The 14,528-nt window shown below is 41.3% G+C and overlaps 1 long non-coding RNA gene across 1 annotated transcript; it reads right to left on the bottom strand.

Annotated features, from left to right (window-relative positions):
• Positions 1-837: 837 nt before the first annotated feature.
• On the bottom strand, positions 838-14,013 carry LOC125321228. Its single transcript, XR_007201490.1, has 3 exons — positions 13,693-14,013; positions 12,014-12,899; positions 838-2,338 (listed from the first exon to the last, which is right to left on the bottom strand). It is a non-coding gene; the product is annotated as an uncharacterized LOC125321228 (long non-coding RNA).
• Positions 14,014-14,528: the final 515 nt, after the last annotated feature.

The raw sequence follows: 14,528 nt of genomic DNA, 5'->3' as shown, positions 1-14,528 counted from the left end.
GTAAGTGCCAAGGGCACTTGGACCACCTAAATAGTGGGGCAAGGCTGAGAAAGCCTTTCCTCAGGCAGGCAGCTTGGAGCAGGAGCATTGCTTCAGAGAAGTACTTGGCCATTCCTCACATCCGAGATGTCACGGGCTGTCAGTGGCTGCTGTACAGCAAAGCAGGGCTTAGTTTGCCCATGGCAGCCAAGAGCCCCGTGGGCTCACACGTAGGGTTCAGGCCATTGCTGCCCCAAGCATCCTGTGCCATGAATGATCTGCAGAAGCAGCTACTTCATGCCACTTGCCCCATGGAATTATAATTCCCCTCAGACCAAAGTTATTCCAGGGCACGGGATGGGTATCTGGCAGTTCAGAAAGGAAACAAAAAGGGATTCTTGTGACACAGCTCCTGGATACTGTATTGTCCCTTCTTCAAAGATGTAGTGGTGTCACTGGTTGCTAATATATCCTGGATAGAAAGATCAAAGATTAAATGGGGTGCATGGGATGAAAGAGGAGACTGGTCCTGTAATGTAACCTAGAGAGTGAAACTACCTTATCCTTCCCTTGGCCATGAAAATACAATTTACTTTGAGTATTGTGCATGTGGATTGTGTGTAATCCATAACGAAGCCACTGCTGAAGGCACAGGCTAAAATTGCATGGCCTAATTCTCTGACAATTGGTGGTGTCTGCTTAAAAGACATCGTGTTTTTGTGCAGATGACTTTGGGTTTTCAGAGGGAAAGTCTTCAATGTTGTCTGAAAAACAAAGCAATCTGAGCAGTTCTGCATGTTGCATATGCCAAATCAGAGATCTAAACTCACAGTTACTTTAGAAAATATGGACTAAAATATTTAAAAATTAATTCTTCATCATTTTATTTCCAGGATTAATTCTCTTGAGATCACCACTGACATAGACATTGTCAGTCTTTCAATTTCATTCCTGTTGCTGTGGGCACCTATGAAATGGGAGCACTGTAATACTTCCAATTCTTGTAGTGCAGAGAAAATCCCAGCGTTTTTTAAAAGACTTGTTTGTTCTGACTGAATTCAGAGAAAAATTGTAGCCTTTGGTTTAGAAGTTTGGTTAAATGGTGACTTTTGGCAGTCTTTTTCACAGAATCAGTCAGAGAACCAACTAGCTTGGAAAAGATCTCTGAGAACACATCCAACCTTTGACCAAGCACCACCATGTGAACTAGAACATGGCACTAGATTTTTCTAGACTTTTTTCCCCCCAAATATAGATTTTTTTTTGTATATCATAAATCAGAAACTAAGTGACGTGTAGCAAGACTTGAAAAATATTAGTTTTACCAGATGTGACACTTGAGCACAAGATGTTCAAAGAAAAAGTCTTGGCTTTCTACCAAAATGTCAATGACATTTGTGATGAATTAAAATAAATTTTGTCAATTGCCAAAAACTAAATGGGAAAAAGAAAGCATTTTCAGCTATAGAAAATTATTCTGACTCCTTCCCATTACACTGGATAATAAGGTCTAAATTCCCTACTCAGACTGATGCAGATCTATAATAATTCTTCCAAAATCAATACCTAGCTCATATTTACATATTTACAGGCAAGTGAACAAATATTGCTCAGGTAATTTCTGCAACTTTGATAAAGATTCCAGTTTTCTCAGATTAATCACCTTAGATTAAACTTTTTAAATGTTTGCATAGGTCTTAAAATGTATATTTATATTTTCACAATTTCAAATTGAAAGTATAGAGCATTCTGTTTGTGGAAAATAAAGCCACGATTTAATTGATACTGGTTACATCCTGTTAAAATATTTTCTGAAATTTACTAATAAGTGGAACTCTATACATAAGACAATGAAAAGTTGCTTATTCAGAGGTACACAGATGTATAATATACTGTGCATTAAATTTTAACAGCCTGATTGCAGGCATCGAGCATTAGAAGTAGTAGCCAATAAGTAGGCAGAACTTAAAATGGCAACAGTGAAATTTCATTCTGGATTAATCTCTAAAAGGAGAACTTTCTAGTTAAAAACAGAGTACTGGATGTCTGTCCCATTAGAATCCTTACAATGGTTCCTAGAAAATGGGAGTTATTTGCTTCAAACACCCATATTAATACTTCACCAAACTTCCCAGGCCCAGCAGGATACATCTTGCGCTCACCTGCTGAGATAAAAGCTGACATTTGAAATTCCCCTAAGCCACGTCACTCAGCCAAACTGAAGGTCCTGTGTCCATGTCAGTGTCTCCCTGGGGCCCGTGCTTCCCAGCAGAATCCCTGCTTGGTGCCTCGCCCCTTTGTGAGCAGCAGTCGCACAGCTGCCTGGTGCCGTGTGCTGATGCTCTTGTCCAAATGGTTCCTGCTTAGAGATAACAAAAATCACAGAGGTTTGCTGCTGGAGATACTGATGCAGAACTGCATCCTTCTGAAATGTGACTATAACAGGCTCTGAATGAGCTAGGCAGTAAAAATGTCATTAGTTTGCCTTCTAAAAAATGCCAATGGTTTGATTTTTTCCCCAGCAGAATGCATTTGGAGTCCATCAAAACGAGCACACAAAGTGAACTCGTTGGTCCTTGTGCTCCTTTCTATTTGGCCTAGAATTTGATCTTAATTTGTATTTTTGGTTTGAATAAATTTCTCACTGTATTGTGCTAATACTTACTTCTCTTGCTAATACTGAATAAGAAAAGAATTTTATTTATGCATCAAGTTTTATTAAGCAGGAGTGCATAGCATGCTCTGGGATTAAATTATTAAATATAATGTATAAGATAAGTGACAGAACTAGCAGAGTATATATTTATATAGCATATAGTATTATTTAGTATTTACTGTATGCTAAACAAGAAAAAAACATTTCAGTCATTATTAATACAGAAAATAAAATCAGAAACCAGAAGAAAGAGGGACACAAAACTAGATTTTTAAATATTAGTTTAAGTTAATGATTAAACACCCAAGTATCTGTGGAATAGGTTATGGTGGGAGAAGAAACCAAGTGATGACAAATCAGTGGCTGGTGTAGTCTTAAGACTTACAACCTATGGCTCCTGGCTCCCCAAACTCATCTTTGGAAGGAACGAGTAGGGCCCTTCAGTGAAGCTGTACTGGTTTCACAGGGTACTCCTGGCTTGAGGCCTTCTGGAAATGTTTCCTGTCTTGGTGCCATTTGGGTGCCTGTTACTCTTAATTAGGTTTCCAGACCACTTTGGTGTTTTGCAGAAATTTGAGAATAAAACAATAAATACCTCATCTTTTGGGGTTTTTTCACTTGATTTTTTTTTTAATACAAACCAGAAGAGCCTGCTTTTCAGTTTTAGCTATGGAAGAAGCTGGACTTCTCTGAGGGACAAAATAGGATAGCATGAGAAATGGCATGCTTTAGTATTTCTGTGCTTCACACTAGATGAAGATGACAGAGATCACCTGTTTTCATTTAGAAGCTTCTTTTAGTTAAAGCTGCCCTTCTTTCAGCCTGGGCTTTACCCTTATACGGCAACTTACTGAGTAAAATTAAATAATTTTAAAATAAATGGTTTGTATTAAGGCCACAGAGGACAGTTTTTAATCTCAATCTTCAAAGAGTCTTTGACCTGAGCAATCTATCTCTTTCTTCTCCTTTGTATTCAATCCAGTGTTCATTCTGTTTACCTCACTGCCTCATGCAGATACTAAAACACACACTATTGTTTACCTTTGGCTGTAATTTCTGTACCTCTGTGGGGGTTTTTCGCCACCCAGCCAGGAAACACAAGACAGGGTGTGCTTTTAAAGATAGGAAAGTAGCTTTAAATATCCTGATGGAAGAGCTGTGGGATTTTTTTTTTTTTAAAGGCATCATTTTCTTGAAGACTTTCCAAATTTGTGCCTTTGTGAAACATTTATTTTAGAGTCCATTTCTGAGTCTAGAAGTGAAGCTTCTTCTAACAACATAAGCAGGACTTCCTTTTCTCCTCTCATCCCCCTGCCTTCCCGGGGCCTTAAAAAGAGCATTTTTCCTGTAGAATAAATAACTTCACCAAAATAGGTATACAAACCCACTATAGAACTCAGTCTGTTTATAGCTGAAACCCAACTGTTAGTTTGCAGCTGGTCTCTGTAGTTTATGTTGAAGCTCACAGAAAGTTGTCAGCTTCTCTGAGATTTTTGTTTCACATGTTAGTTCCCTTAAATGAGAAATCAACCTTCTTCCTGACCCTTCTTAATGCTAAGTTCTACAAGCAATGGGTACAGGAAGGGTCAATACTTTATGAATACTTAAAAACTGTTCACGATGTACACTTTCCTAGTTGGAAGTTGCACCAGAGGCAAGAGCTGGTGTCAGGGCTGGATGCAGCTCTCACAGGCGTCGAGGCAAGTAGAGGAAGGTGATGACCAATGTGACTGTGTGCTAAAATAATACAGACGAAGAAAAAGCTCCACAGAATTATAAATATTCCTGCTCTACTAAGCTATGTTGCTTTGCTTTTTTGCATTTTTGGGGTGGGGGAAGAGAGACAGAGACAAGATTTACAAATTAATCTGTACAGGACCTTTTGTGGGTGAGTTCAGGACAGAGCTAGCATCTTCATTTTGTAATAGACTGTAGTTTCTAAGCTGGAGGTCATGGTCATAAAAGGTTCATGATCCTGGAGGTGATGTTATATGCCTACAAGCATGAATTAGAAATGTATTTACAAAGCAAAAAATTTTGGAAGCAGCCCTCTCTTTTTCCCAGAGCTACTTTTAGATTCTGACCACAAGAAACAAAGTGTGGAGACAACTGGAAAATTATGTTGCTGTTCCAGTTCAGGTGGTGTTGTCAGAATATGCAAGACCTAACAAGATTAGAGTAGTTTTGCCCTTTAATTTGAACAGATACAAGTTGAAGTTACTAGTAGATTTACATCATCACTCTGGTTCAACACTGAGTCATGGGATTATTTCATTCTGCTATACTCATTTTTGATGAACCACTTTGCTCCTTTTTTTTTGTTTTGTGAGGGTGGGTTAAACAAATGCTAATTCCTCAGTGAAATATTTCTCCCCTGTTGAAACTTGAATGGGATATTACAGAGTGCAAGATCAGAAACCACCCTTCACGCAATAGCTGTGCCAGGAATGGCTTACCAGGAAAGCAGATTGCCGAGGGGTGGGTAACGTGAATGAGAGGGACAAGGGGGACTTTGCAAAGGGTACTTATATTTTGATGTTTCTTGTCTTGTGACATTAATCTAATTTTTTTTTGCACTGAATCAAGTTGGATGTCGCATATTTCTTTAATCCAAGTTGTTAAATTCCCAGCTCTTGCTCAAGCACACTGTCATTTCTGCTTTTCATTAAGGTTGTTTGACTATTTCATGCCACGGAAAAAGAGGTTATTCACATCACAGCTTTCCTGGTTGTGAGGAGCAGATGGGACTGTATCTACGGGACTTCTACAGAAAGTCCAGGACCAGGTCATGACTCTGGATTTTTACAGGAACCCACATGTTCAGATGCCTACAAGGCCAAACGGGTAGGAGTGCAGAAGCACAGCACCCACCTCACTCCTCTGAGGAGGAGGCCCAGGGCACTTGCAAAGTGTGAGTCATCTGTGCTGCTCCAGAGTGCAGCTGCTACAGCATCGTAGGAAAGCACTAAACTGAAGCTTAAAAATGAGGGGAAGGGACAAACTCTGTGTAAAAAGAAACTGTAAGTTAGTTGAAGGGTGCTGAGAGGATTTTAATAGAGCCCTCTGAGATTTTCCTGTAACTTCTCCCCTTTAATGAAGAGAAGCATTTTTTCCAGGATAGGGGACAAGATGCTTGACTAGGCTTGACCATTGTTGCTAATGCAAATGGAGAATGGGTTTTGTTTTTTCCAAACTGGTGTTTAAAGTATGAAGAAAAAATACCATTCTTGCCCAGCACTGACCTTCCCTTTGCATTTTACCTGAGTTTAAATCTATTTTGCTTTCTCTCCTAGAAAATAAATTCTCCCCAAAGCAGACTATGTAGTTATAAGAGGAAGACTGCACTACTCTTGGAAAAATCTGCATACCTTTGTGCTTACGTTCCCCTACTTTTGTGTCTGAGCTGAGCCCTTGACAACTGAAAATATTTAAAGAAGAAAAACTAAACCCTAATGAATGTGAAAGGCATCTGCACAAAAACACAAGACTTCTTACTTCTGTCTCAATTGAAATACATTAAAAGGCTTGTACAGGCAGTAAAAGTAAACACGGCTACTCCTTCTTTCTATGCTGTTGTGCACCAGTTTTGAAGGTCTTTGTTACTGTTTTTGTGTCCTTATTCTTTACCTGACAAAAATCCCTAAGTAAAATTTCTTTCTGTGTCTAAGCTCAGCAGCTACGTGGTCACATCTCTCTGTATCATTTTTCCTGTGAACTTTCCATTCCTTCTCCTTTACTTGGAACAAAATCAAGCATTCCGTTAATGGCCAGAAGCCTGCAGCGGGAGGGCCCTACCACAGCTCATCTGGGCCTGTGGACGCAATAGGTGAAATGCTATCAGTCTTCTGGAACAGTGATGAGTATCTTTAAAGTCACTTTCCTATAATAGAAACTAAGAGCAGGAAAAAGCATTGGTCTCCTTCATGACTTCTCAAGACCTGTTTTTGCCACATAAAGTCAATTGGCTATAAGCTGTGGACCCAGCTTGGCTTCAAAGTGTGCCTGGCTCTTCATTCACAAACTAAATGCTCTAGAGAGCTGCCAAACCGGGGGATTATTTTGTCTCATTTTCTGGCAAGCTGCGACTGCGTGTACCACTTCATTTATATGCTAATTGAGGCCAAGCCTCCAAATAGGCTCCATACAATATCAGTGTGACTTGGCTCTGACTGTACGGCTGTTCTGCCTTCAGCAGCCTCAGTGTGTGTGCTCTGAGCTGGACAGGGTTTAATACGTCTTCATCAATGAAGTCCTGGGTCCTGACCCCAGCTTTTGGAGAGTGACGACTGAATTTGAGGAGTCATTCACACTGAGGATTACCACGTCTCTGTGAAGGTGAGCTCATGCCATTTCTTGACCAGGACTCTACACTTTTCAGGTCTGAGGAGATGTTGATGTTTCTTAGGTCAGCTGGCATAATAAAAGGTTGCAGAGGGCACAGCTAATTATGGGGACAACGTGTTGACAAGCCAGCTAAGTTGAACAGCCAGTTTTGTTACCTCCTCTTGTGCATGGCAAAAGTTCACTCTCTCCTAAACTGCCCATTTTAGAAGCATAGCAAGCATCCATGCTCTGTCAGCCATTCCTTGAGGAGCTCAGTATTGTTAGAGAAAGAGCAGATACAAATATGTGCATTCAAGGCTACTTTAAAAATATATACATGAAGGGTTCTATTTGACTGTTTCGGATGTTATGAATTCCAGAAGTCCAGCATGGACTGTTCAGTAAGTGGACATGCTGAATGTTATAGGACGTTTCACTGAAGGTCTCTAAACTGAGGTTGGGAAATGTGTACACCTTTTCAGAGAGCAGTATTAGTACCTCATGCTTTGAGGCAGAGATGTGACACATACTTTACCATTAACCCCAGAGTTCAGGGGTTCACACTAAGTTCTGAAATTTCTATGTGATATAATTTCCACTTTTTAAACTTTTTTTTAGAAACATATCAAGGCGTGTTTCTAGAATCTCATTAAAAGAGAACTGAGTGCTTGAAAATTAGAAAATTCCCAGCTGTCAGTCACCTGTGTGATTCCTCTGTGTGTCTACTCTGCAGCACATGCTGTTTTGGACAACAGCAGAATGAGGACATGGAGTTGCAACATGCCTAATTTTTAAAAACTGAGGGCTTGTGCTGCGTTTCCAAGTCCTGGTCCAAGTGCCCAAAATAGAGCTACTAGCCATAGCCTACTGGAGAGAGCAAACAGCCAAGGAAAGGCTGTTGACAAGAACAAAAATGTGCCAAAAATTCCTGTGCTCTCCCAAGCTGATTGCATGCTCACAACTCTGAAATAAGGGATTATTTGAAACCAGGATTCATGGCTTGGGCTCAGGCACCTGCACTGTTACTTTATATATTGGGGGTTTGGCTGTTATCTTTGGAGTTGTGTCAGTGCCCCTCTCTCATCCAGGAAGCAGGAATAATAGTTCAGCATGAGCTTCCTCCCCTTCCTGAGGCAGCTCAAACTTATACCTCTTGTGCAGGACAATTGCTTATCCAGTTAAAGAATTGACACAGAGAGGCTCTTCACCTCACCTATGGATGTGAATTCATGATTTTGCCAGAAAAGGAAGACTCATAGAGCCACAGAGCAAAAAGCAAGAGGCGGCATGACTGTTCTGCTAGTGATGAGGCAATTTCCTGGGATGGAGCAGTTATGGGACAAGGTACTTCCCAGAAGTGTCTAATCATTTTGCAATCTGCTTGTCATTCATCAGGTAAAACTTCCATGGGATTTCCAAAGCCTGCCCATGCATTCACTTTTATTTGTTCCTATGAACAGCTTGTGCCTGTTCACAACAATGTGTTGCCTCCAGGTTATGAACTGTTGGTTGACAAAAATAGGTGCCAGGTGAGGCTCCTGCCATGGCACGACTGCCAGGCTGAAGAATCCTAAGGAGGTGGCTCATTTATCTCCATGACACTGTGCTCCTTTGTGTGCTCAGTGGAGCAGGTCTTGGCAAGTGGCACTGAAGGTGTTTAAAGTGGAAAAGCTCCAAAGCTGATAAATTTCCTCTGTCAAATGGGTCAGAGAAAGGACATCCCTGCTCTAGGCCAGGCTGGCGTCATTAGGGAAATGAGGGCTGTTCCTCAGCCTTGGAAGTGACCCAGCCTAGAGCTGAGCATTCAGAAGCTGTGCTAAAGGGGGTCATTGCAAAGGGCAGGATCAGGGTGGAGGAGCAGGGAGGAGAGCTTGCTGCTGCACTCAGAGCACCATCCTGTGCTCTGTGAAGCTCTGCAAGGGGCAGCAGTCTTTGTTCCATCAGGTGTCAGCTTTTGCCAGGAAGCAAAGGCAGTAAAAAACCTGAAGAAGCTGGGGAGAGCCAAGTTGGCACAAGCTGGCTTCTAGGAGACTTGTATCTGAAGAACCATCCAAAAGTCTGAAAATACCCTATGAACAGTGAAATCTTAAAGGTTTCTGCCCAAACCCCTTTGCTACCAGCGCTGCAGTTCTGTTACTGCTGGAGTATGGTGCTTGCTCCTCAGCAGCACTGGAAGTCTGATATTTGTTTATTCCATGCTGGAATGAAAAGAGAACAGTTTGAAACGTTCTTCTTTTTTACAAATATATTTTTCTTGTTAACTCAGTTGTGCTAATGTTTGCTTTTGGATGCTAATGGGATGTTTTAATTCATGAATGTTTGTTTTGTGGTGTCAGGCACTGACCTGACACAGGATCTCACTTAAAAGTTCTGCCTGAGTTTTTACTCCAGACCCACTCAGATGAACACAGCAGGAACTTGAATGTGGGTGTCCCAATGTCAAGAGCTTTCCAGAGAATGAAGCCAGCTTCTACTCATTGCCAAAAATGCCAGTTTTGACTGAAAGGTAAAAATTTCTTTATTCTGGCTATGCTGTATCTTACCACATTAAGGCTAGCTGAAAATACAGGTTAATTTTGAAATGTGTAGAGTTGCATTTCACAAAGTTATGAACCTACAGTTAAGGCAAAATCCAGATCTTTCAGCAAAGGGAACAGCCTGTTGGCATATTTAACTAGAAAATAGATTTAGCTGGGGACGAAAGAATGATTTATAGAGCAAGAGGAAGAGTGGATGGGCCATTTTCCTGTAGTACAAAAGACTACTTTTGTCAAAGGAAAGGGAGCCACTGCATTTAAATACAAGGTTTCATTCCTGTAGGCATGTAGAGGAAGGTGGTCTGCAGCTTTAGAAGTTCCCTGGGAAGAGATCTGTGTGTCTGAGAAAACTTGAGGTCCATGGTTAGTGTCCTGCTGACTAGTTCTGAGGGACGTAAATACAATGGCTTGCCTGGGTAATAAAAATGCACATCTTGTGATGCTGGCAGTTGCTGGAGGTAGTGGGTGTAAAAACCACCCTTCATTTAAATCAACTGCAAAGTGCAATTAGGCTTTAGGGAATAGAGAGCTGAAACAATAGGAGCCACCACCCCAAAAATGAGGGTATGTGCAAAGCTGTTTAAGAATGTGTTGTGTAGGTAGAGGGTTTGACAACATTGAATTGAATTAACATGCAGGTGGCTGTTCATGTGGAAGAGAAACCAGAAAGTCATCAGGGCAGCATGCAGATAAGGCGAAAAGAAAGTCACAGCCAAATAAATTCCTCTCTGAGTGAAAGCTGAGTTTTCAGAAGTCAGGCACCTGGAGCTTCAAGCAAGCAAGGTGTTATCTGCTCTGCAGTGCTTACTGATATGTGAGAACTTGTGTTTTAGGAGTTGCTCTGAAATCAGAAGGCTTTGTATCAGAAAAATGCAGTACCAGGTTCCAACACCTGTCCAACTGCAAGAGATAAATGATGCAGACGTATCGACCAGTTAGAATGTGGCAGTGCTCTGATGGATCTCCTCATTATTGCAGTGTCAGAGAAGCAGGTATCTCAGCTTTTAACTCCAGCTAAGCAAGTGAACCCTTTATATGGAATGCAACTTCAGATTCCAGTGTGGGAAATATAAATTAACATCAATTAGAAGGAAAAGGCCAGGTCAGAATAAAACACAAACCAGACCCACCTGGCCTAAGTCAATTCTAATGGAGCTTTCCACATAGGAATATTTACTTGCTACAGAGTTGAATTTGGCTGAGTTGCACTTGGCTATGGAGGTTTGCTTTATTTCTTTGTTGTACAGTCAGCATGATCACAGTCCAGTTTTACTCTTTGATTACTACAGCATCCAGCACAGTTTCTCCCTTGAATGAGCTTTCCTTGGTTATTCACCTACCTCATTGCCTAGAAAACATCAGGTTTTCAGCATGTTTGTTTTGTTGACTAGGTTTAGCATGTGAGTGAGTTGTTTGCTGTGACAGAAAGGTTGTCCCTTGTGTCTTTATTTGAAAAAAAAAAGGCTTTTGACAGTCTGTTTCTATGCCTGACCTTAAGAGATATCCAACATTATGAGTTTGTGAGACAAAGTTCAAGATTCTCCCAACTGTGCCTTTCACAGATAGTTCCTTGGTTTGAAAGTGTCTGCAGGCTCCACACAATTTCCCGTGCAACTGAGTCTGACTTTTATTAAAGCACTGTCTGCATCTGCCTTTCATTAGTCCCATGAATGATCACTAAGTGTAGATTTAGATTCTTCTTACACTTACACTGCAGAAAATGAAAAGCAAATGGGTTCAAGGTAAGACTGAAGCAAGGCTGTACATAATTCTGCTGCATTCTTCTGAACCCCAGCTAGCTCTCTGGTGATGCACTGGCCAGAGCACTGGCTTTTCTGAGCTTTCCAGAATGCATTACCCAGGGTTCAACCTCTAGACATTCTTTCATGTGTATTAAAAAGTTTTTAGATTTCTTTGCTATTCTCTTGTGGTATGTGATAAGAGCTGCTGGATTGCCATGATTGCAACGGCCCGACTGTGGCAAACAACAGTCTGTGTCTTTGAATGGTTGTGCTGTACAACTTCAAGCTGTTACAGAGCTTTGGGGAGTGTTTTGTGGCTTGTGGTATATGCAGAATGGGTGATTTGTAGACCTTCTGAGTCTAACCAATTACCCCGGTGCTTGTGAGGCATTGGATTGGATGACCCCAGTGGCTTATTCCATGTAAAGTGTGTGATATCTCACACTGCTCACTATTTTAAGAGAAATAAATAATTGCCTTTGCTGGATTCCCGCTTTGAAAATTTTGCCACAGTCGGGCCGTTGCAATCGTGGCAATCCAGCAGCTCTTATCACATACCACAAGAGAATAGCAAAGAAATCTAAGGCATTTTCAACATCCTAAGCACCAAACACCCTGAAGGCCTCTAAATGAAAATGCACTAAGCAATATATCCTACCCCATTCCTTAGCCCTACTTTTGCACTCTGCTGGTATGACACATGCTCAGTGTAGGACACACACCTTGCACTTGAGCATGCATGTACATAAACATAATCCCCAGGGAGCTTCCCATACCTTTTCTGTCTTCACAGCACAATTGTGGTGTGTCTTCTGGCCTCTGCAGAGCCTGAGAAGAGAGGTGGCATCTCTCTTCCCAAGCACTTCCAAAGCCTGTCAGCAAGTCACCCAAGGCTCAGCAGCCTTGGACATGATCCAGCCCAGAGGCTAAAGGTTTTTTGGTCTCTCTGATCACTGGAAAAAAACAACAGCTCTGATCTGTGTTTGAGGGGAAGAAAGTTTTTGGTCCCAACTGTCTGTGCAGACACATCTCCTGGGACTTTTGCTGCTCAACTGCAGAGCGTTTTTTCCTTCTCTTGTCCTGCTGGTGACTTTTATTTCCATGAATAATTAGGTGGGAATTGCCAGGAATATTTCTTCTCTTATGCAAAACCACTTTCAGTAATTTCAGAAACAGCTGTGTGTGTTTAATATCACCATATCTGGATGCTTCTGCCAGAGTCACTGTGCCCTGCTCTCTGTATAGATGCAGAAGAAATATGGAGTATTCTCACTTGCTTTTCTCTCCCTCTCAGAGCAAAACATCAAATACAGTAACCGAAACATATGAGCTTTGCAGGACCCGATAGAAAGTAGGTATGTTTTCAAAATGATGTTTGGTTTGCATTTTGAGATTTAGTCTAGTTTAGGTCTTCAGTTACCCAAAACAGTTGCATCCATCTTAATCTAAAAAATGTAAATAGCAGCTCTGTTAGTGACCAGAAAATCGATGCTCTAAAGCTAGTTCCAAATGAAATGGTTCAGGAAAAAAAAAATCTGAGCGCAGTACTCTTCTGGTAGCAGGTAGATGAGAGCTTTGCTTCACATGGAGGATAGGTTTGGACTATTGGCATCCAAACAGATCAGCAATGTGACATTTGTTTCTCACAGGAAAATCCTTTCCCTAGGGTACAGACAGGAAATCCAAAATGAGAGGAGGTAAATACCAAAGGACCACTGAGGAAAGGGGAGGAGAAAGAACAAGAAGCACAGTGTTCACTTGTTGTGTCCACTAAAGAAAGGCTCGGAAAAGAAAACTGCATGAGAAATAAGCGCTTATTTTGATATTATATGAAGTGCTGTGATTGCAGGATGAACCACTTCCGTGCTGCGAAGCTGTAGCGCAGATCACTGTGCAGCCCAGTGAAGTCTTTATTTACTGTGTTCTTTGTTTCCTTAAAAATCATTTCATTCCTTTGGGGGAAAAAAAAACCAAATCAAATTCACCTTATTCAACTAAAGCATGAGATAGACCCTTAAGTTTGTTCACAGCACTTGTTTTTCTGAATGCTTGCCACTGTGCACCAGCAGTTTTTGTGAAGCTCTTGACTCTTTCATGTTAGAAATTTTGGTGCAAACTCAGTGATCCAGCAGCGGGTGAGGATTACAGCAGCACACGTGTATTTAACTCAGGGACCTTTTGCTGACTGTATTTTGTCTAGGCTCACACAGCCTCTCAAGCTGCTTCCCTCTGAGTACAGGAGGCTCTGCTTCAAGTATAATGAGGTCTGGGAGGGACAGGAGCTGACCCACTGAGCCTTGCAGTCGCTCCTTGAACCCACTGCTGGGAGCTTTGTTTTGGACCGATGCTGTTCGTTCAGCCTCCCCCAGAACTCAGCACGCAAATGCTGGGCAGCAAGGGGTGGGTAAGGAGAGCTAATCACTAAAGCACAAGGAACAGAGCAAGGAGAACTCACCTTGGAAGGAAGGGCAGTGCAAGGCTCTTCTGTGTGGTGCTGCTGAGATGCTCCGTGACAGGGAGACTGTGAAATGGGGGCTCTGAAAAGGACATTCTTCACGTTGGAATTGCTGACTTGAGGTTTATGTCAGCTGGATCTTCGGGCTTCTTGCCAGCACAGAGAAAGCTAGCAAAAGCTGTTTCTGCTGTTGCATATGATCAGGGAAGAAGGAAAGGAGGAAGAAAATAAATGAGGTACTGTAGTACTTTTAAAAGAGAAACATTTTTTGCAGAGAAGTAAAAATGGAAAGTTAGGACAGCTTTGAAACTGAAGCTACAATCCTACTGTAGTCAAAACTTAGAAAAGATTAAGACTCAGATGGAATTGTTTGAACTGGATTTGCTAATCAAAGGCAAATTTATCTTCAAGTGTTATTTTCACTTAACATTTTTTCACTCAGTTTCCTATGTTCTTTGGAGGGTTCATGCTGTCTTAATGTTTATCGGGGTTGCATGATTTCTGTGCCTTCCAATAAGGAAATAGGATACTCATATATCCTTATTTTTCAAAATTTCATTTCAGTTTTTTATCCATTTAAAACCTGTCCAACTGAGATCAATGATTTCATGGTGCTCATAACCCCTGGTCATGGCATATTTAACAAAAGTTGAGCTCTCAGATAACATTTCCCAAACAAATTCCAGTACAGCTACATTTTGACATTCTCTTCCTGAGCTTTGACCAGATACAAGTGGCACCATTTCATTGTCAAATTCTATCCAACTTCTATAAAAACAATAGAGAGGTGAAAACAACATTTTTAATAGGGAAGTATAACTAACTGTTGCTGTCCT

The sequence above is a fragment of the Corvus hawaiiensis genome, chromosome 2, assembly GCF_020740725.1.
Source record: "Corvus hawaiiensis isolate bCorHaw1 chromosome 2, bCorHaw1.pri.cur, whole genome shotgun sequence".
Classification (NCBI taxonomy): Eukaryota; Metazoa; Chordata; class Aves; order Passeriformes; family Corvidae; genus Corvus; species Corvus hawaiiensis.
The sequence above is the reverse complement of the archived record's forward strand: the minus strand, read 5'-3'. Positions and strand labels throughout refer to the sequence as shown.